Source organism: Syngnathoides biaculeatus, chromosome 7 (genome assembly GCF_019802595.1).
Source record: "Syngnathoides biaculeatus isolate LvHL_M chromosome 7, ASM1980259v1, whole genome shotgun sequence".
Lineage (NCBI taxonomy): Eukaryota > Metazoa > Chordata > Actinopteri > Syngnathiformes > Syngnathidae > Syngnathoides > Syngnathoides biaculeatus.
The window spans coordinates 16,221,190-16,242,458 of NC_084646.1; the positions used below are offsets into that span (position 1 = coordinate 16,221,190).

General features: G+C 42.2%; 1 pseudogene; it reads left to right on the plus strand.

Moving 5' to 3' along the window:
• Positions 1-2,884: 2,884 nt before the first annotated feature.
• On the plus strand, positions 2,885-19,454 carry LOC133503661 (major facilitator superfamily domain-containing protein 12-like; annotated as a pseudogene).
• The last annotated feature ends 1,815 nt before the right edge of the window (positions 19,455-21,269 follow it).

Genomic DNA, 21,269 nt, shown 5'->3' on the forward strand with positions numbered 1-21,269 from the left:
GTGCGTGTTTACGCTGGACGGATGGTGCTGGGGGTCCGAAAGCTTGCTTGTTTTGTTTTGTTGTCATTTTTTTTAACCTGTGAACGGTTTGCTATGTAGTCAGGATGTTATACAGTTTTACATGCAAGCTTTTGTATGGAAGTACAGTAGATTAGTGCCACCAGAATTTGAATTTGAAATGTAAAGTGATCACATTTTCAATAGTTGTATTTCAGTGTAACTTTTCAATGTTAACAATTCAATTGGCAACAAATCGCTGTCTGAAATCCACAGTCTGTGCCAACAGGCAGGGTTACATCAGGTCAGAACCGAAACACCCAGTCAATCCAGTTACGTGACGTCACGTGACTAAGAAAGCGTAACTGCGATTGCCTGGGTGTTCTGCCTGGTGGCACAGACGGTGAATTTCGGACAGCGAAGGGACCTTTCCGACCTGTCAATCACTCGTACAATAATAGCCAAACAGATAGTCGCATTGTCTTAACCCCTGGCTTGACACCCCTGTCTCGCCATATTGTCCCACAAGCAATGCTGGTTGTCAGTAGCGTGCGCTTTGAACAGCCTCACTAGTCTTGATTGATGATGTAACTCATACTGGTAGCAGCAGAATGAATTCATCCATTTTTTTGTGCCGCTCTTCCTTATGCAGGTCCCATGCATGCTGGAGCCGACACCCGGAAAAAACTCACGCAGGCACAGGGAGAAAATGGACACTCCATACAGGCAAGGCTGGGATTTGAACCCCAGTCCTCTGAACCATGAGGCAGATGTGCTAACCAGTCATCACCATGCCACTGTCGCAGCAGAATGAATTATGAATTCTTCACAACTGTGACAATTTACAGAATAATCCATCCAAACTAATGGACGTTTCTGACTTGTCAATCACTCGGACAATAATAGCCAATCAGAGAGCCGCATTTTCTTAACCCCTGGCTTGACACGCCCCTGCCGTCATGTTGTCCCACAAGCAATGCTGGTTGTCAGTAGCGCGCGGTTGGAAAAGTTAATGTTACAAAGAAAATGGTCCTCAGATGCGCTTAGGGAACGTACAATTCTGTTGAACAATATCCTGCTAGGTTGCAAGGGGCCCGGTTGATTTGTTCATTTTTCAAAGCCTAAAACACAGTTGACGAAGTGTCTACGATGATTTAAGGCTTGCGGAAGACCCCACGTACAACTAAATGTGAAAAATATCAACAAACATAAGGCTGTATGTTCAAAGGTAAGTGAGGGAGAAGCATCTTCACTGAGTTTGATTGAATTATTATCAGTGCTTTATACATTGCAGGACAACAACTTTCACTTTGTTACTCTATCACTGACCTGCTGAACGACGTGTGTCATGTTTTATGCCGAAGAGTCGGGTTAGTGATACGTAAATGTGCGATGTCATGCAAGAGAAATGTCCATTTGCCTATTTGTATTGCATCAGACTTTTAAGACATAGCACTGAGATTTGATTGTGAGCCAAGTCAAACTTTTTCATCTGGTGACTACAGTACTGACTGTCACCATTGTTTAAATGCACGTGTAGAAAATCGAACATAACTCACTGATAAAGACTACAATGATATTACTCATGATCTTTCCAAGTAAAAAGTACTCACCCTGCTTTACATGCACAGTACGATTCCACTATTTTATCCTGTTGGATTTCAATATAAAGTTTGTGAGGTGTCAAACGTTTTGGCATCGATCGCCAATGTTTTGCTATAACTCTGACATTGCGTCCTGCTCCATCTAAAATCTTAATTCCGTGTACATATCCTTGCGTGAAATAGTTGAGACCTCAGTGGAGAACTCTCTTAGACAAGCCTGATGCATTTGGCAAAAAACATATTATCTGGAATACACGTGAGGGAATCGACTTCAAACCTGTTGTGTTCAGTCGCCATTTTGGAAGATTGTGGGACATGGCAAATGTAACTAAGGGGAGTGGAGCTTAAGATTGCCAGTCGGAAAGGTCCATTGTAGACACTATTGAAAATGTGATCACTTTACATTTCAAATTCAAATCCTGGTGGAACTTCCATACTCTTACTTATGCTCATTATATTTCAAAAGTTGCAGTACAGGATGGCTTTTGAAGCGTACGGTGGACTTAATTTCCCAAAATGCAAGCGGATGTTATCGTTGGAAACATTTAGCTTGCACTTTTTTGGGAAGGCAATTATTTTTGACAAACGATGGCGAGGATTTTGCCTTTCTAGACTATGATGTGTTCTCAGATGCCTCTTGCTTGAGATGAAGGCAGCGTGTCTCGCTACGACATTGGGATGCGTGCCAGGAAAAGACATAAAACGACGGTTAGGAGCCAGTTATGAGACTTTTAAGTGGCAAGTTTCATCAGGTGTTTCTTTTTTTGTTTGTTTTGTTTTTGTAAGCAGTTGACTTCAGTGTTTTGTTTGGAAAAGAAAGGAAGTACATTTATTCATGAATGAAGCACTCATAATCGTATCTTGGTTATCCAACTTTGCATTGCCTTCAGGCGTTTAAAAGTGGCTTGCTCGAGAAAAAATTTCCATAGTAATGAGGAGGAGGAGGATCAAAAGTTAACGTGGACCCCAGAGATCCTCACTATATGATGGAGCACTGAAGTCGCTCTTCTCTCTTTTTTTTAAATAACTTTTTTCTCCCAGACTTTCATCAAAATTTACTTTGGATTAGTTCAGCTGTTTGGGACCCACATATTCTTCATGGATGCAGAAGATTTCATGAAAGCTTAAGTTGGGCTGTGTGATTTCTTTTTCTTTTTTTTTTTGTAACTACTGTGTGTGTGTGTGTGTGTGTGTGTGTGTGTGTGTGTGTGTGTGTGTGAATACAACAAGGACGGATCTCTAAATTGTAAATAAAGACATTTGGATCACCAGTCCAAGGCATCATGGAGCCGTGTGTCCCAGTCGAGAGCGAAAGGACCCTGCCACTCTGCCGGCGCCTGTGTTACGCCGTCGGGCATTTTCTCAACGACTTGTGCGCCTCGATGTGGTTAACTTATGTGCTGGTCTACCTCCACTCGGTCTTGGGCCTCCAGAGTACCGTTGCGGGGGTGTTGGTGCTCATCGGTCAGGGAGTGGACGCAGTGTGCACTCCTCTCATCGGGTACGAATCCGATCGATCTCCCTGCAGGAGGTACGGCAAGAGAAAAAGCTGGTATTTGTTGGGTGAGTAATGCAAGCATGTGTGTCATTTCACTCATAATTCTTCACAGTTGTTTGCATTAGACAATTAGAAATAGAATGATAACTTTTGCATTTTTTGTTATATTCTCTCTAGCTATTACAGTGCCTTGTCAAAGTATTCGGCCCCCTTGAACTTTTCAACCTTTTCCCACATTTCAGGCTTCAAACATAAAGTTATATAAAAATTACTTTTTTTTGGTCAAGAATTAACAACAAGTGGGACACAATTGTGAAGTGGAACAAAATTAATTGGATAATTTATACTTTTTTAAACAAATAAAAAACTGAAAAGTGGGGCGTGCAATATTATTCGACCCTTTACTTTCAGTCCAGCAAACTCACTACAGAAGTTCAGTGAGGATCTCTGAATGATCCAATGTTGACTGATATTGCTAAATAGAATCCACTTGTGTGATGAAATCTCCGTATTAAAGCGGCAATGAAAATGGATGGATGGATGTTTGAAGCCTGAAATGTGGTGAAAGGTTAAAAAGTTCAAGGGGGCTGAATACTTTCACAAGGTACTGTAAATGTTCCCAAATTAGGTCTTCCCATATTCTCAGGACAGCCTGAGCCCATTTTGTTTTTTATTTTTTGAGACCTTGTGCCACAATAAAGGATGCTTGTTTTCTTCCTGATCTTTTGTGGAACCTGAGAACACTCCGAAATACAAAGAATCCCTCAACATTCAAGAAAAATACTACATTAGACATTCACATAGCCTGACATAATTTTTCCAAATTAAATTTCCAGTCAAAAAATGGATGGATGGATGGATGAATGGATGGATGGATGGATGGATGGATGGATGGATGGATGGATAATTGAAATAGACTGCACGGTGGCACAGCTGTAAAGTGTTGGCGTCACAGTTCTGAGGAGTGGAGTACAATCCCGGCCTTCCCTGTGTGGAGTTTGCATGATCTGCTCATGCCTGCGTAGATTTTCTCCAGGCACTCCGGTTTCCTCTCACATGCCAAAAACACGCATTAATTGGACACTCTAAATTGGACCTAGGTGGAATCGTGAGTGCGACTGTTGCCTGTCTTCATGTCCCCTGCGATTGGCTGGCAACCGGCTCTAGGTGTACCCTGCCTCCTCCCCGATGACAGCTGGGATGGGCTCCAGCATTTCCACCACCCTTGTGAGGATAAGAAGCTCAGAAAACGAATCGACGGATGCAGGGATGGATTATTGAAATTGATGGAAGATGAAACTGTCCAATTCCAAAGTTCTTCTTTTCACCCAACCAGGAACCATCTGTGTTATCGCAACTTTCCCCTTCAACTTCAACCCCTGCCTGGCCTGCTCAGCAAGCACTCCCCAATGGGCCAAGATCATCTACTTCACCCCCTTCATCCTCATCTTCCATTGTGGATGGGCGGCTGCACAGATCTCACACCTCTCCCTCATTCCAGAGCTGGTGTCCAGTGAGAGCGCCAAGGTGGAGCTCACCGCGTACAGGTGGGCTCATGATAGATGCCATCAGGGAGCATTTCTCGTATTAGTATTCTATATTTAATATTTTTTAAAGCGTTCAGTGAGGTATTTCCTGAATGTATTCATGTCTTGTGGTGGATAACAAAAGTCAATTAGTCCATTCATCTGTCCATTTTCAAACTGATTAACTGGGGTAATCAGAGATCTCACACTGTTTTTGCAGTGCCCCCCTTTTAGGAGATGGAATTTTAAGTGCCCCTCCCCATTAACTTAGCAAATTTTGTCCCCCCCCCCAAAAAAAAAAGGAATAACACATAAACATGTCAAGAACATGCAAACGCTACACGGGAAGTGTGTAGCCAAGATTCAAACCCAGGACGAGACAGTGAGGCAAACGTCAACCACTCCAGCACTGTTCTTTCTGCAGGGTTTGCAATGAAATACAGTGTAAAAAATGAGTATTTGAACACCCTGCTGTATTGCAAGTTCTCCCACTTAGAAATCATGAAAGGGTCTGAAATTTTCATCATAGGTGTATGTCAACAGTGAGAGAGATCATCTAAAAAGAAAAATCCAGAAATCACAATGTATGATTTTTTTTAACAATTTATTTGTGTGATGCAGCTGCAAATAAGTATTTGAACACCTGAGAAAACCAATGTTAATATTTGGTACAGTAGCCTTTGTTTGCAATTACAGAGGTCAAACGTTTCCTGTAGTTGTTCACCAGGTTCGCACACACTGCAAGAGGGAATTTGGCCCACTCATCCACACAGATCTTCTCTAGAGCACACAGGTTTCTGGGCTGCACTGAGAAACACGGAGTTTCAGCTCCCTCCAAAGATTTTGTATTGGGTTAAGGTCTAGTGACTGGCTAGGCCACTCCGGAACCTTGATATGCTCCTTGGTTTTCCTGGCTGTGTGCTTTGGGTAATTGTCATGTTTAAAGACCCAGCCACGACCCATCTTCAATGCTCTGACTGAGGGAAAGAGGTTGTTCCCCAAAATCTCACAAAACATGGCAGCGGTCATCCTCTTTTTAATACAGTGCAGTCGTCCTGTCCCATGTGCAGAAAAACACCTCCAAAGCATGATGCTACCACCCCCATGCTTCACAGTAGGAATGTTGTTCTTGGGATGGAACTCATCATTCGTCTTCCTCCAAACACGGTTAGTGGAATTATGACCAAAAAGTTCCATTTTGATCTCATCTGACCACAAAACCTTCTCTCATGACTCCTCTGTATCATCCAAATTGTCATTGCCAAACTTAAGACGGGCCTTGACATGTGCTGGCTTAAGCAGGAGAACCTTCCGTGTCCTGCATGATTTCAAACCATGACCTCTTAGTGTATTACCAACAGTCACCTTGGAAACGGTGGTCCAGCTCTTTTCAGGTCATTGACCACGTCCTGTCGTGTAGTCCTGGGCTGATTCTCCACCTTTCTAAGCATCATTGAGACCCCACGAGGTGATATCTTGCATGGGGATCCACTCCAATTGAGGTTGACCATCATGTTTAGCTTCTCCCATTTTCTAATGCTTGTTCCAACAGTGGACTTTTCTTTCACCAAGCTGCTTGGCAATTTCTCCGTAGCCCATTCCAGCCGTTTGGAGTTGTAAATTTTGTCTCTGTGGACAGCTCTTTCTAATTTCAGACCCCTCCATGATTTCTAAGTGTGAGACCTTGCAATATAGCAGTGTGTTCAAATACTTATTTTCTTCACTGTAACATACAGTATTTGAAAGAAGCATTGTTGCAACAGAAAAGTTCAACCAAACCCAAGTCGTATTTTTCAAATTAAACTTGTCACGGTCAGGGCAAGTGAAGTGCGAGGAAGGCAAGGCAAAGCGTGGAGAACCCAAGTGTAAGGAAGCAGGAACACAAGGCAGAAGTAGAGGAATCTCAAAATTATATCATTTTCAGGAATAAACAACTTTAACAACCAAAATATTCAAAGAAAGTAAGTATGACTTAAACCTATACTAGAAATTTGACAAGACATGGATATGACTTTGCAAAATACAGTCCACTGTTAATGAATACAAATTAATAGTATTTTTTTTCTCTTTTTTGTTCTTTTTTTTCTTTCTTTATTTCTCTGTTTGAATATAAAAATGTGGTTAAAAAAAAAGAAAGAAAGAAAATACAGTGAGCAATGAGCAACAGGCTTCAAGGACAAGAACAACAGACCGACAAGCAAACTGTGACAAGGACAATCGACTGACAAGAACTGAAAGAAAACAGGGAGTTAACTACACAAAGATTGACGAGACCACAAGAAATACCTGGACAGGACATGAGTAGCTGGAGGGAGCTGTTTGGTCAACACAAGGGAGGAACGTAAACGAGAACAAGTGTACATCATTGACAAAATGAGCACACGACATGGAACACAGGAAAAACAAAACCAACCCAACCAAAACTGAGAACATGGCAAAAGTTGGGTTTGAGTCTGGTCTGGTTCTCGTCTTCCATTAAGAATACACATTAATTCTCCCTGAATTCACTTGTTATATTTGATGTCTGTCTATGATGATGTCTTTACTAATACCAATGAAATGCTCACTCCCTTCTTTCTTGCTTGACAGTTCTTGCAGTCTTTCATAAGCTCGTCTTTACTATTAACACACAATTACTGCCGAACCATTTTATGCCGGGCGTCTGAACTGTAAAGCTGCACATAACGACAAATGTCATCATAATCATGAAATCTCCCAAACCCAATCATTCATCATTTACTTTAGTTCTGGTCAGACTGACATCCATATAACAATTCAAAGACATTCGTAACTACTATACAAAGTCAGGTGGTTTTTTTCCAGTTTTATTTTTTTCACGTTTTTTTAGCAAAATGTTGAATCCATTAAAGCGTTCATTAAGATTTTTTTTATTTTACAAAAATCTGTTGATCTTTTCCCCTAATGTCACGAAACTCTAATTTATGCCAGTGTTTTTAACGCTATGTAAGAGTTAGCCAACGTTTGCTTCGAACCAGCAATTACTCAACTCACAATGTGTCCACTCCACTGGTATTTTCCGTGTGACTCGTTTGTGTCAGAAACTCATGTGAGAAAAACCAAGAAAAAAATGAATCCGGTATCCTTTAGTCATCTAATCCTTAGTTTGGAAGTAACGGCTGTTTCTGATGCCAAAAACACTTGAAGGAACAACAGCATGTGGCTTTTCAAAATTTGATCCATATCACATTATAGTACTTCATATGGCAAAATACTGTATCTTCTTTAAAGAGTAATAAGAGTAACAACACAACTGAATGCATCGTTGTGTCTCTGCGGCAGGTATGCCTTCACTGTGGTTGCCAACATCACGGTGTCCACTGTGCCTGGCTGCTTTTTCACTTCCTGGCTCAAGACGGCACGACGGACAACCTGGGCCAGGGAGACATTCCTCTGTTTAGAGTAAGTTATGAGATGCTCGGTTTTGAGCTCTTTTTATTTCTCTCATGTAGTGCCTAGCCTGTGTGAAAAAGTAATGGCCCCCCTATCTCATAACGGGTTGGGCCACGCTCACCAGCAAAAAGTGAAATCAAGTGTGTTTTAAATGTGGAACTGAGTCTTTTACATCTCTATTGCGATATTGAAGTGGGGGACGAACATCAACTCCATCCTCAAAAAAAGCCCTGCAAAGGATGTACTCCTTGCGACTTCTGGGGAAGCACGGCCCGTCACAAGAGCTGCTGAGACAGCTCTTCACAGCGGTTATCCAATCAGTACAGTGTACCTCCATCGCAGTCTGGTTTGGGGCTGCCACAAAAACGGACAAACCCAGACTGCAACCGCTGAACGGATTGTTGGCACCATGCTACCGACTATCGAAGACTTGCATGCAACACGGACTTGGTCCAGAGCAGGCATGATCCTTTCGGACCCTCCACATCCTGGCTACCAGCTCTTCCAGCTTCTTTCATCAGGAAAGCGCTACATATCAATGAAAGTCAAAAGTAGCAGCCATTCCAACAGTTTTTTTGCCCTCTTGGAATTAAGTCATTGTCACGAACCTCCGGTGCAGGGCTGGACCCAAAAGCAGGACTCCGAGTCGAGGGCATAATGTTAGGTGTGGTTTATTCAAGGAACAGGATCATACACAGTGTAAGCAGTCCGAGAAGGCAGAGGCACAAAACGCAAGGCAAAGACAGGATCCAAAAACGTGAAGTGAGGTCTGATGACGAGGAGACAAACTAGGAAACATGAACGAGGACTTGACTGTAACTACGAAACATTAAATAAGACAGGACTAAACAGTGGTGGCACAGAAACACTGTGACGAGGATAGCTCTACACTACACAATTCTTAGTGGTGGGGATTCTTACAGTCAATGAGCTCACTAACTCAGGGCAATGAACTGGCAAATGCCAGTGACAAAAATTCAAATTAGTCTAATTACAGTCCCAATGAGAAACAACTGTGAGCGGTGACACCGCCCAGAGCAGTGGCGTGGGTACGCCCCTCTTGGTAGCGACCAAGTCTTGCTCATGACAATCATTCAATTCTTGATCAGCGAACCTAGTATTTTTCTGCCTTGTGCCATGGACACTCACTCACTCACTCACTCACTCACTCACTCACTCACTCACTCACTCACTCCTCACTCACTCACTCACTCACTCACTCACTCACTCACTCACTCACTCACTCACTCACTCACATCCTGCTGGTCCAATCAGTATTAGTTCTAAATATATATATATATATATTCACTTTAAACTGCTCCCTTTGCACAATTGACATTGTTAACAATCTGTCAAGATGTTTTGTGATCTGAAAGAGGATAGATGGCATAGAAAATGAATGGATGGTGTTAGCTAGTAAGTGTTAGTACTGTGGTGTTTAAAGGACCTCAAGGGGTCGGTGCCTTGTCAGCCCCCCCAAAAGACAAAAAAACTGGAGTTGCGATGCAAGCGATATTTACTGTACAGTACAGTCACACACGGCCACAGTTATGTTTACCTGCTATCTCCCCTGTACAACAGATGCTGGCTCTCATTTTACTCGGTATTGGAGCAGTGTTCTCGCTCATATTCCTCATCGGCATAAAGGAGAAGACAGGAGAGGATCCAGTGCTCAGACCTTCCTCTGCAGAGGAAGCATTGTCGTCTCAAGAGATGCAATGGAAAGACTGGCTTAAAGAGCCTTCTTTTTACCAGGTGACAACCACTCACTAATACATCCAAGTAGTACCACTGTATATGGCCCCAACCATTATAATACTGCTTTTATTAATTATGATTTTTTTTTAAATTTCATTAACTTGAATCTTTTCTTAGCAGCATGGTGAGCTATACGTCAGCATATCTGTTTTGAAGCTCTGAGTTTTGAGGTTCAAATCTTACTCTCACTTAGTTTTTCATGGGTTTTTTTGTGGGTGTGTTGATTTGAAGAGTTCAAACGCAAAAGCAGATATATCCATTTTTGTTGTTTCTGTAGATTCTCTGATTTATATTTATATATATATATATATATATATATATATATCAAAGATGATGTTTGGTGTTCTATGTGACAGAAGAGTCTCCTCTCCGATGAAGGGAAGAGTTTATAAAACAGTGGTGAGCCCAGCCATGATGTACGGATTAGAGACGGTGGTACTAAAGAAACAACCGGAAGCAGAACTGGAGGTACCAGAAATGAAGATGTTGAGGTTCTCGCTCGGAGTGACCAGGTTGGATAGGATTAGAAATGAGCTCATTAGAGGGACGGTCAAAGTTAGATGTTTTGGAGACAAGGTTAGAGAGGAGACTTCGATGGTTTGGACATCTCCAGAGGTGAGAGAGACAGTGGGTGTTAGAGAGGAAGATGCACAAGATAGGCTTAGATGGGAAAAGATGACACGCTGTGGCAACCCCTAACGGGACAAGCCAAAAGGAAAAGAAGAAGATATAAATCAAAGAGTCTACAGAAACAACAAAAATGGGTACATCTGCTTTTGCATCTGAACTCTTCATTTTCTCCCAATAATGCATCTTTCCCACAAATTGCAAATGCATTCATTTTAAATTGAGAAAAGAAGACTTAAAATTGTCTTACGGTGTGAGTCGGAAAGGGTCTCTATTAGGCCACAAAGAAACAACCAGTCACAGTCAAACTTTTACAACAATTTAGTCTTCAGTTAAAGTAAGAAATATGTTTTTATAATGTCGAAAGAAGCTCGTAAGCATTGGGAGAACATGCAAATTCTGTTTGAATACAAAACCAGAACATATTTTTGGGATATCTATGTTTATTGTACCTTCTGCCATTTCACGGAAGAGCGTCTTCTTGTTCTGCTTGTCACTGTACATCAACAGCATAGATGGATGAACAAAGATAATTTTTTAATTAACTAATAATGACACAGCACCCTGTTTTCAAATTGTTCTCTAGACATGTTTGGTCCAGAGAGATTTTTTTTTCCTCCCCCCCACTGGGCCCTAAATCCATGGCAGCACCCTTGTCACAAGGTCAAATGATCCGATTATATGATTTTTGTCAAAACAGTAGTACATATAGTGCCACTGTGTTATCCAGTGCCAGGCTTGAAAATGTATTGTTTGAAATAAATTATAAAGAGCAAAATGAGCACGTTACTGAATGATTCTCATGTATTACTTTTACACACAAGGTGACCTTTCTCTACACGTGCGCCAGACTGATAGTTAACCTGTCCCAGTCGTACATCTCTGTTTACCTCACCAACTCCCTGTCGCTGCCAAAGGTAAGCGATTGGCCCTTTTCAACACGCGGCTTTTGTCTGTTTGCAGTCTAACGTGTACCTTGTTGCCTAACAGAAATTCATTGCCATTATACCACTTGTGATGAATGTCAGCAGTTTTGTGAGCTCACTGGTCATGAAGCCAATCAGCAAGCTTGTAGGCATCAGCGTGAGTAAAACATTGCAGTCTGTTCAGCTGAACGTTTCTTTAGATCGTCTTACAAAAGTGAGTACAGGCCTCACAATTTGGAAGAAAAGAGGCTTTGCTCCAACATTAAGCAGTATGTATGCAGCTTATAGAGATCGTGCATGTGACATCACTGTTTTCACGGCGCCATATTACCGGTCAAAAAAAGCTGTTCGACAGTGTGGGGGACATTTAACTGGAGCAGAATATACACAATGCCCGAGACCTGTTGTGCTTTTGGTTGTCACAATAGACGAGACAGTGCTTCAAAGATATTCTTTAGAATACCAGCGGAAAAGACGAGATATGATTAATTGATTTCGGCAATTAAACTGGATGGATGTTGCCCAACGAAATACACACGCCTGTGTAGCGATCATTTCATTTCAGGTAGGAATTATTCTTCTCAATCTCAAATTATCAAGAAGTATTTTCATGCCAAGTTGACTCATTTGAGAACAATACGAACTTGAAAAAAAAAATAAACCGTCTGTCACAGGTTTATGGATGTAAGCATGTAGCAGTAATACACTTACGTGTACTGAGGAGATGACTCCCTGTCTTAATTTTTTTTTTCCAATCATAGTTAATAAAAGCAAGTTTGTGTAAAACCATTTATCATTTATTTAAATATTGGTATTTGCTGTACAAAAAAATCTGAGTGGGTCCATCACCATTTGGCAGTCACTGTGATTTGACGGGCGCAATCGCACCCGCGCGCCATCGCAAATCTGCACTGTTAAGGACGAAAAATCATGCTCGTAAAATTTATTACGAGTAGAAATACTCAGAGGCTGAAAGACATCGCTTATTTTGTGTAGTCTTGACATTGATTTACATGATTTTTTCATAAACGTTGTTAACAAAACAAGCCTGCTCCTAAACATTCAGTGTTCACCCGGAAACAGGAAATGCAAGTTAACTGTACTGAGCATGTTCGGAAGTTATGCCTAAAGCGCATGTTCGGAGCTTCTTCACGTACTGCGACCGCATTTACGTCGAAAGTCATCAACATCATAAAAACATTTCTGGGATATAACATAGGTAAGGTTTCAGTATCTAACTATAAGAAGTATGAGGTTGTGATTTACTTTGATTTGATCTAAGTTCTAACGTTAGACGAGGCCAGGGGTCAGGAACCTATGGCTCGTGAGCCATACGTGGCTCTTTTGATGGTTGCGTATGGGTCGCAGAGCCCTCATAACAACATACTGTATATAGCAGGAATGCTCAACATACAAGGCGTATCTTCGTTCCAACGGAATTAACTTGCAACAATGCTTTGTTTGACCGACAATGTGGCAACGTATACAAAAATCACATTATTTTATGATGTAGGTGCATGATCTCTATATGACTACGATTACTCTGTGGGAGTGTGCTCACTTTTGTGAGATAGTGAAGGTGTGATGTGTATTTCTTGTACAAAAGCGTGACAAACCGGAACATTTATTGTATTATTTACAAATTATGTCTTCCACAAGTTGTATTTGTAATTTGGTCTCATGTAGTGAACTGCCTTCCTTTGCATTGTACAATATATCATTGCATTTTGGGTTTTCTATGGATTTGCGTGTTTGGACCCTACACATGTTCACGAGTCGAGAAAGATATGATCAATGATTAGAAAAAGTTAACAGCAAATGGATTTATTACAAAGTAATGTGCAATACAGACGTCCGGGTCTTATCTAGGTATCTGCCGCACACGAGACGTGTGTCTTCTGGCAGGATAACCAAAGAAGAAGACAAGAGCTGCCCGGTAACACAAGGTTTTTATATGTATGGGTCCATGGTAAAAGTTCCTGCCCCCCCTGCAGTCTGGTCCTGGGCCAGGATGGTAACTTTCCGCTCCTTATCTGGTGTCGTTTGTCTCCACGGCAACGCCTGGGAGAGGAGGATGGCACCAGCCGTTTTTTTTGAGTACAAAGATCAAGGACAACCACCGGCTCCACAACACATCCTTGTCTGATTAGCAAATGGACAACACGTTATCTGTTGATTGAATGTATAAGGTCATATTTAAGCAAATAATGAGAGTACAATAAAAGTAAAATAGTCTTCAGTTTGTACTTAATGCCAGTGAGTACAGCCATGTACAACGTGATGAATGGGTGAGATTTTAGTGAAACACAATGTACTCTTCTTTTCAGATAATGTATTTTGCTGGTTTGCTGTTGGTGATCAGCTTTGCCCTCTGGGTGATTTTTGACAAGAACATGGGAACTGAAAGCATCTGTGTCGCAGCTGTGGTGCTGGGAGCCGGCTCAACGATCATCCAGGTCACGTCTCTCTCTATGACCGCCAAACTCATCGGGGAGCAAACAGTAAGTTTGTGGAAGATTACACCAAAAAACCGGACACGCCCATCATCTTACAGAGAAAGATAAGCAGAATTTGTCCTCCCGAGTCAAGGCTGGGGTTAAAAATGTTATATTTCCTCATGACCTAAACAGATTTGTACCAAGTGTTGCCACAGTAGTCAGCAATTACACATGAACTGATAATGATATACAGTGGTACCGCTACTTACGAAATTAATGAAAGTCATTTCGTAACCTGAATTTTTCGTGAGTAGAAGCGCATTTTACATGTAAATAGCGTCTATCCAGGACTGGTCGCGAGCCAATTGCAGGGCACATATAGACATGCACTCACACTCCATAAGGATGCACTGAAAATGCAGTGAAAATTTGCGATAAATACCAGTCAGCTGATCCTCAAAGGGGTCGCGGGTGTGCTGGAGCTGGGCAGGTCACATGGAGATAGACAACAGTCGCACTCACAATCACACCTAGGGGCAATTTAGAGGCTGTGTCATGGGTGTGTCTGTCCCTGATGCGGCGTTCACATGTTCCACTGAGCAGATGTGCGCAACTGCGTCTCGTCTTAGTGATTACAGTCCATGTATATATTGCAATGCGTGTGGTCTGGTCCTTGCCAGGTCGTTGAACTACTATGTCACGTACCCACAACCCTTTGTCTATGTCCCTGCTATTCTGTGTACCGAACCCAACCCCATTAACGACCCTGCCTTCTCGGCTGCTGATTTTGGTACTGCTGCTTCTTTGGACTGCCCGCCTGTGTTTCGACCTTGGACAGAATAAAGACACTTCTTCGAACTGTACCTGGTCTCGTGAGTTGTGCATTTTGGGTTCAGCCTCGTGTCCTGGTTATGACAGGCTCCAATGAATGCATGTTTGGGGTATGTGGGAGGAAACCAAAGTGCCAGGAGAAAACCCAAACAGGCACGGGGAGAACATGCAAACTCCACATTTGCGGGGCTGGTATTTGAACCCTGGTCTTCAGAACTGTGAGGCAAACGCCTTCCAGCTGCGTCACCATGCCGCCCATCCCATCAATAATCCGCTGTACAGATGATAGATTTCCTCCCGCTGTGCTTTGTTTTTAAAGGAGGACTTGGTCCAAAATTCTTATGTACAATAAACTCTCCAATCTGAAGTAATATTATTATTACATATATTTTGGACATTAATTGAAAAAAAAAATTGAAAATAAATTTTTTAAATCCACGCATTATCTGTATATGTGCCAACTTTAGCAGCCAGACCCGGAAGAAACGTCCTTGAAACCGCCCTGTGACATTGCCGGTGCTCAGCATTACAGACCATTCGTTCTAGCTAGGCCAAGATACCGACGTGTTATACACAAAACTGAGAAAACGCACCCAAATTTGTCTTTCTTTAACCTCGCATGGGGTCAACTTGACAGGATAAAGCTGCGGCTGTCACAGTTGAGGCTCGTTCATCAGCCAGGGAAATTTGCACGCATCTAACCATTACTGGTTATTAGCCGCTTAGCAACAGCCTCTCGTGCCAGTACAGTATAAGCAACAACACACTTTATGAGGTGGCAAGGTGGACAAGCTGTAAAGCATTGACCTCACAGTTATGAGGACCAAGGTTCAATACTGGACCTCAGTGTGTGGAGTTTGCATGTTCTCCCCGTGTCTGCGTGAGTGTACTCTGCCTGTTGCCCATTGACAGCTGCGATAGGCTCCAGCTCTCCTGCGACCCCCATCCGGCTAAGAAAATGGATGGCTGGATATATGTGTGTAATCACTTTAGGAAAGTCCCAATTTTTTGCATTTTATATTCCAGATTATAAATTAACATTTAGATTGTCCGATGCTGTACTCAGAAAATAAGATTGCATTTTTGATCAACTTTGGACATAGCCCATAGCATTCATATAGCTCACGTAGCATTCCCATAGCCTTCCAAGACTGTTAAAAATCTGTACTCAGTGATTTTCCACTGGATGTACAAGGGATCCTTTCATCAAACTGTCATGGGTCATAGCTAAATTGACATGTCTTCGCCAAAACAAAAAACTTTGTATCCATCTGTGGAAGTTATGGAGACATGTTGATTGTGATCCAAGTTCATTCCGATATGCTCCATTTTTTTGTTTGACTTTTTCAAACTAACGACATTCCGCCAATGTTGTCATTAGGTCACAAAGAGAACACGAACACCAGTCTTTCGAAATCAGCCTGTCTGGAAAATCTCTGAGGTCCATGTTTTGTGATTGTTGTGCTCCTTCGTCAGCGTCACGCCCCATCTCCAACATTTCAAGTTCCACCTGTGTGTATTCTGGCTCAAACGCATATGTAGGCTTGAATATTGTACATTGTTATTTTTGTTTGGTTTGTAATTATTTTTCACAAAAATCGGCCACAAAATGCCAGATAGTGGACGTTCTCTGTTCGGTGAAAACTATCCACGAGCAATGGGGGATCAGAACAGCAAGCACTGCAGGCGTGGCAAACGCTGATTGGCTGTCAGCTTTCCAGCCGGAGTCATTGGGATGTCTGAGTGAGAGAGGAATTTCGATAATACTTTTCCAATTTAGAGATGTTTCTTGGTGAAATCTGTGGATAACTCTGGCATTAAAAGAAACACTGCACCCTCATCTACTAACTTTTAATGTGTGCTCCCATTCCTATTTTTTTGACAAAGTCCTCCTTGATGTCATGTCAAGCGTCACCTCTTTCATTTAGGCTGCATGTGCATCTCTCTCTTGTCTGGCAGAAAAGTGGGGCCTTTGTTTACGGTTCAGTGAGCTTCATTGACAAGATGGCCAGTGGCATGGGTGTCTACATCATCCAAAGCATCAGACCGCACAGGTAAGCCTCACTTTGTCACATTGTCTCCTCGGGTATTGTGGGGAGCTGCTAGTGACGTCTGAGCTTTGCCTTCAGGTCTGTAAGGCACTAGTTAATTTGTTACAATTGACCCCTCCGTACAGGGCACTTAACCACGCCTCCTGAAGTGACGTCAGACAAACAATTGGCAAAAATATTGGCGCACCAAGAAAAAAATAGAGCGAAACTGTCCGATTTACCGGCGATTTCTCACTCACATTCTTAGCTAACAGTGAAATATCGTTGAAAAGCAGACAGCAGGGCTTCAAGTATTTCAGCGAGGGGTATTTCAATTGTATTTACATGCATATCAACGGAGAAACCATTGATATTAGCGCGAGATCTTTACAGAGTCAGAGGAAGACCGAGAAGCCACATAATATAATATATTATAACCCAAAGACGAATTTGTCATTGACAGTTTCCTATTTTCGTGTTACATATCACACTTGTGTGCAGATTCTGTATATGTATCTGTATAGCCGTTTGTGAACCGCCATAGGAAGGAAAAGAAGGTGAGGCTTGATTTACGAGTTGTTTCTCTCGTTTTCTTTGTGTGACGTCACGCGCTCCCCTCAATAATTATTCTTGAATTAGTGCCGAACCTACGCAAGTCCCGACCGAGTACGACAATCACTACTTTAGTGTCCTCAAACATCCTTCCTTCATTCTTGGTTTCTTGGTGCACGTCGAAGGCTTTTAGGACTGCTCGTCCGGTTTAGCTTAGCTAATTAGCGGCGAACAAAGCGACACGTTTGTGCAGTCAGATCATTGCAAAATATCGCTCAACACAGATCAAGTGTGTCAATCATTCACACTTAGCTATGTTATGCAAGCGAAGAACTGCTAATTCATTTATATGAGACATGTATTGAAAATCAAATATACGGCATACCTTCGTGCAAACACAGTCCGGTTTACCGTAGCCGCGAACAAAGCGACACATTTGTGCAGTCAGATCATCGCAAAATATCGCTCAACACAGATCAAGTGTGTCAATCATTCACACGTAGGTATATTATGCAAGCAAAGAACTGCTAATTCATTTATATGAGACATGTATTGAAAATCAAATTTAGGGTTTACCTTCGTGCAAACATATCTGTTCCGGTTGATGTATTCAGTTGATCATGCGGTGTTCCTCAAAGTTTTATCCATCAAAGACATTTTTCGTACTCGGTCTTCTGTTCCGGTTGATTTTAGATAGATTCAGTTGATGATGCGGTCTTCCACAAAGTTTGATCCATCAAAGACATTTTTCGTACTGGGTCTTTGGTTTTGGAAAGGGTACGAATTGAACTCCACAGTGAGATAGTCAACAGTTGCGCTCATCATCACACCTTGGGGCAATTTAGAATGTCCAATTAATGTTGCATGTTTTGGGGTTGTGGGAGGAAACCGGAGTGCCCGGAGAAAACCCACACAGGCACAGGGAGGACACGGAAACTCCACACAGGTGGAAGCCGGGATTTGAACCCCAGTCCTCAGAACTGGGAGGCCAACGTTCTACAGGTCCTCCACCGTGGCGCCCTCATTCTCTTGTACTTCATGGTAATTCCTAAGAGTCCACATTTAAGAGGTTAACACGGCCAGCGGGTGGTTTCGTGTACACATGACTCTTTGAGAAATGAAGGCTTTCTCAAAGTAATTGGCCAAAGAGGTACAATGCCACATGATGGTTCACTTCACCATCCCTAACAAGCGGGGTTATAAATCGGTGTGCGTGGCTGACTGGCAGAGGTGGCCGTGAGAGAGATTGGGTCATCCTGGACAGTCCTGTTTTTTTTGGCACGAGTGATATTAAAGAAGTCCTATATCTCGGGAACGGCTGCGTGAGATAAAAGGAAATCCGTAGGTGGGGGCCGGGGGGCGCTGAAGAAGCACAACATGGGGCCATGGCAATGTTAATTCTTCGGCCAGGAGAGGAGTGGTGCGTCCTCTTCACCCCCTTGTGGCAGACGATGGCATACCAAACACAGCTCGCTTCTAGATTGTCCTCCTCAGGAGCATCCATCCATACATTTTCTGAGATGCTTATCCTCACAAGGGACGCGTGAGTGCTGGAGCCTATCCCAACTGTCAACGGGCAAGAGGCGGTGTACACCCTCAACTGGTTCCCATCCAATCGCAGGGCACATGGATACAAACAGCCGCACTCACAATCACATCTAGGGGTAGTTTAGAGTGCCCAATTAATGTTGCATGTTTTTTTGGGAATGCGGGAGGAAACCGGAGTACCCGGAGAAAACCCACGCAGGCACGGGGAGAAAATACAAACTCCACACAGGCGGGGGGTCTGGGATGGAACCCGGGACCTCAGAACTGTCAGGCCAAAGCTTTCCAGCTGCTCCACCGTGCCACCCCTCAGGAGAAGTAGATCAGAAAGTCATGCAGAAACCCAAGCGTTGGTGGATGAAAGGGCAATCTTGGTTTACTAGTTTTGAGATATACATCAGTTTGAAATGGTCAGTGTGAGAGGGCTTCACTATTGTTGATTGATTATTGATGCCCAACTGTTTTATATGTATTCATTTTCTTTTTCCCCTCATCCACAGCACAGAGACATGCTGCCCGGCATGTGTTTGGTTTTACCGTGACGTCATGGCAGCAGTGACAGGAGGTGTGGGCTTGGTAGCAGCCGTTGGCCTGTTGACAATTTTCATCTGGACACTCAAGACTGGAAAAAATGAATGATGGATTATTAATATAATCCTAAATGCTCTATTGAGATCGTGAAAAGGAAAAAAATCAAATTGATGTTCAATACTTTCATTGTATGTGTTACGTCATTATGGAGCTCTTTTCATACTTATTTGCGCACTATTCCTTTTGCTTTGTTTTTTTTTAATTCTTTTTTTTGGACACATTGGGTCAAACTCCAATCTAATGGATAGATATCGAACCTTGTTTTGTTATTGACTCACAAACATACTAATAGGGACACTGTAACACAAACTATACGTTAAAGGCACAACAGTAAATACATTCTTTGAGTACTGATTTTTTTTTGGAATTAACTTTGATATTACAGTGCATTTTTCTTTCATTATTTTTAATTCACTTTTTCTCTGCTTTGCTGGTCGGTAGAATCAGCCTTATGAGGTTTTCTTATCCATTTTAAATTTAATCAAATGATGGTCCCTTGATAAGGTCAACACAGAAACCAAATAAATAGGATATGAAATATATAAGTACAATACCCCAGCGTATTACTCAATGAATCTTTTCTGGCTCTTGATCACTTGGAAATGCACAGGAAATCACAAAAATTCATTCTCATTCTTTAGCACTTCAGAACGCTGCTGTTTTTTTTTTTTTTTGGGGGGGGGGCATCATTTAGGTCACCACAATTAGAAACAGGTAAATCAATAAGATGCAATGCAGAGCTCATTGGATTGGGCAACTGTTCGTAACTGCCACCGCCCTAAAATGTTATTAAGCCCCCCTAATTTGTATTTATTTTTTTAGAATTACTTTTACACCAAAAAAATCTTGAATAAATGTTGATGAAGCTCCAATTTGCCTTTGGATTGGTGCCCCTCCAAACAAGAAAAAAAGTAAAGAAAAGTGGAAAAGCCACAGAAAATAATGAACCCAGTGGTGACAAACTGAAAGTATGCGGGGGTCCACTCTATCTGACACGCTAATTGGTTTTATCTACAAGTGGTGATCGTAGTAGTAGCTGGTTGTTTACATAAAGATGAAGGAGATTATAGAGTGAACTTTATACATGAATTCAAAACCATCCATTTTTTTCAGCTATTCATCCTCACAAGGGGACCCAGCTGTCAACGGCCAATCGCAGGGCACATGGAGACAGACAACAGTCTCACACTCACAATCACACTTCGGGGCAATTTGCAATGCTCCTCCGTGCTGCTATTCTTACACAGTCAATTAAAAGTAATCTCAATCTGAGTCAAAACAGTGACAGACAGATTCGTTGATGCTTCCACCCATCAATTACCTGAATTTGTTTTTGATTACATTTTTAACATCTCAAAGGGAAATGGTTTTTTTTTTTTAAACGTATCTGTACTTTTGACTTTTACTTTGTCAACATTGCATTGATGCATGAAAGACGGCAACAAATTCAGATAAACAAGATATTCCCCATCATTGATCTTATAAAAGAATTGTTTGATGTTGGCAGCACATCATGTTTTGTCATTAATAATTGTAATAATAATCGTTTTGATTGCATGAAAGCCGTGCTGTGTCCCAGTGTTAGTGTTTTTGCCAACACAGCCTAAATTAGGTAACCAAATTTTGAAAGATTTCAGCCCGATGCAGAGCAATTCCATGCAAGGTGGAGCTCAACGGATTGTACAAGTGTACCGAACATTGTGGCTCGTGAACGAGGCCAATGTATAATCACCAAATGCTGAAATTATCTATTTTTAATCCTTATATGTATACCTGTTGTCCAAGGTAAAGTGTGCACCCATCCCAAATCAGGTTTATCTTGAATGAATGAGGGGCAGTGTCGTAACCGCGTGTACCAAGGCTGACCCCTGGCGCTAGAACACATACAGCGTCGCGGGTGTTGTGCGGCCGGCCTCATCACCGCGGACCTGCTGG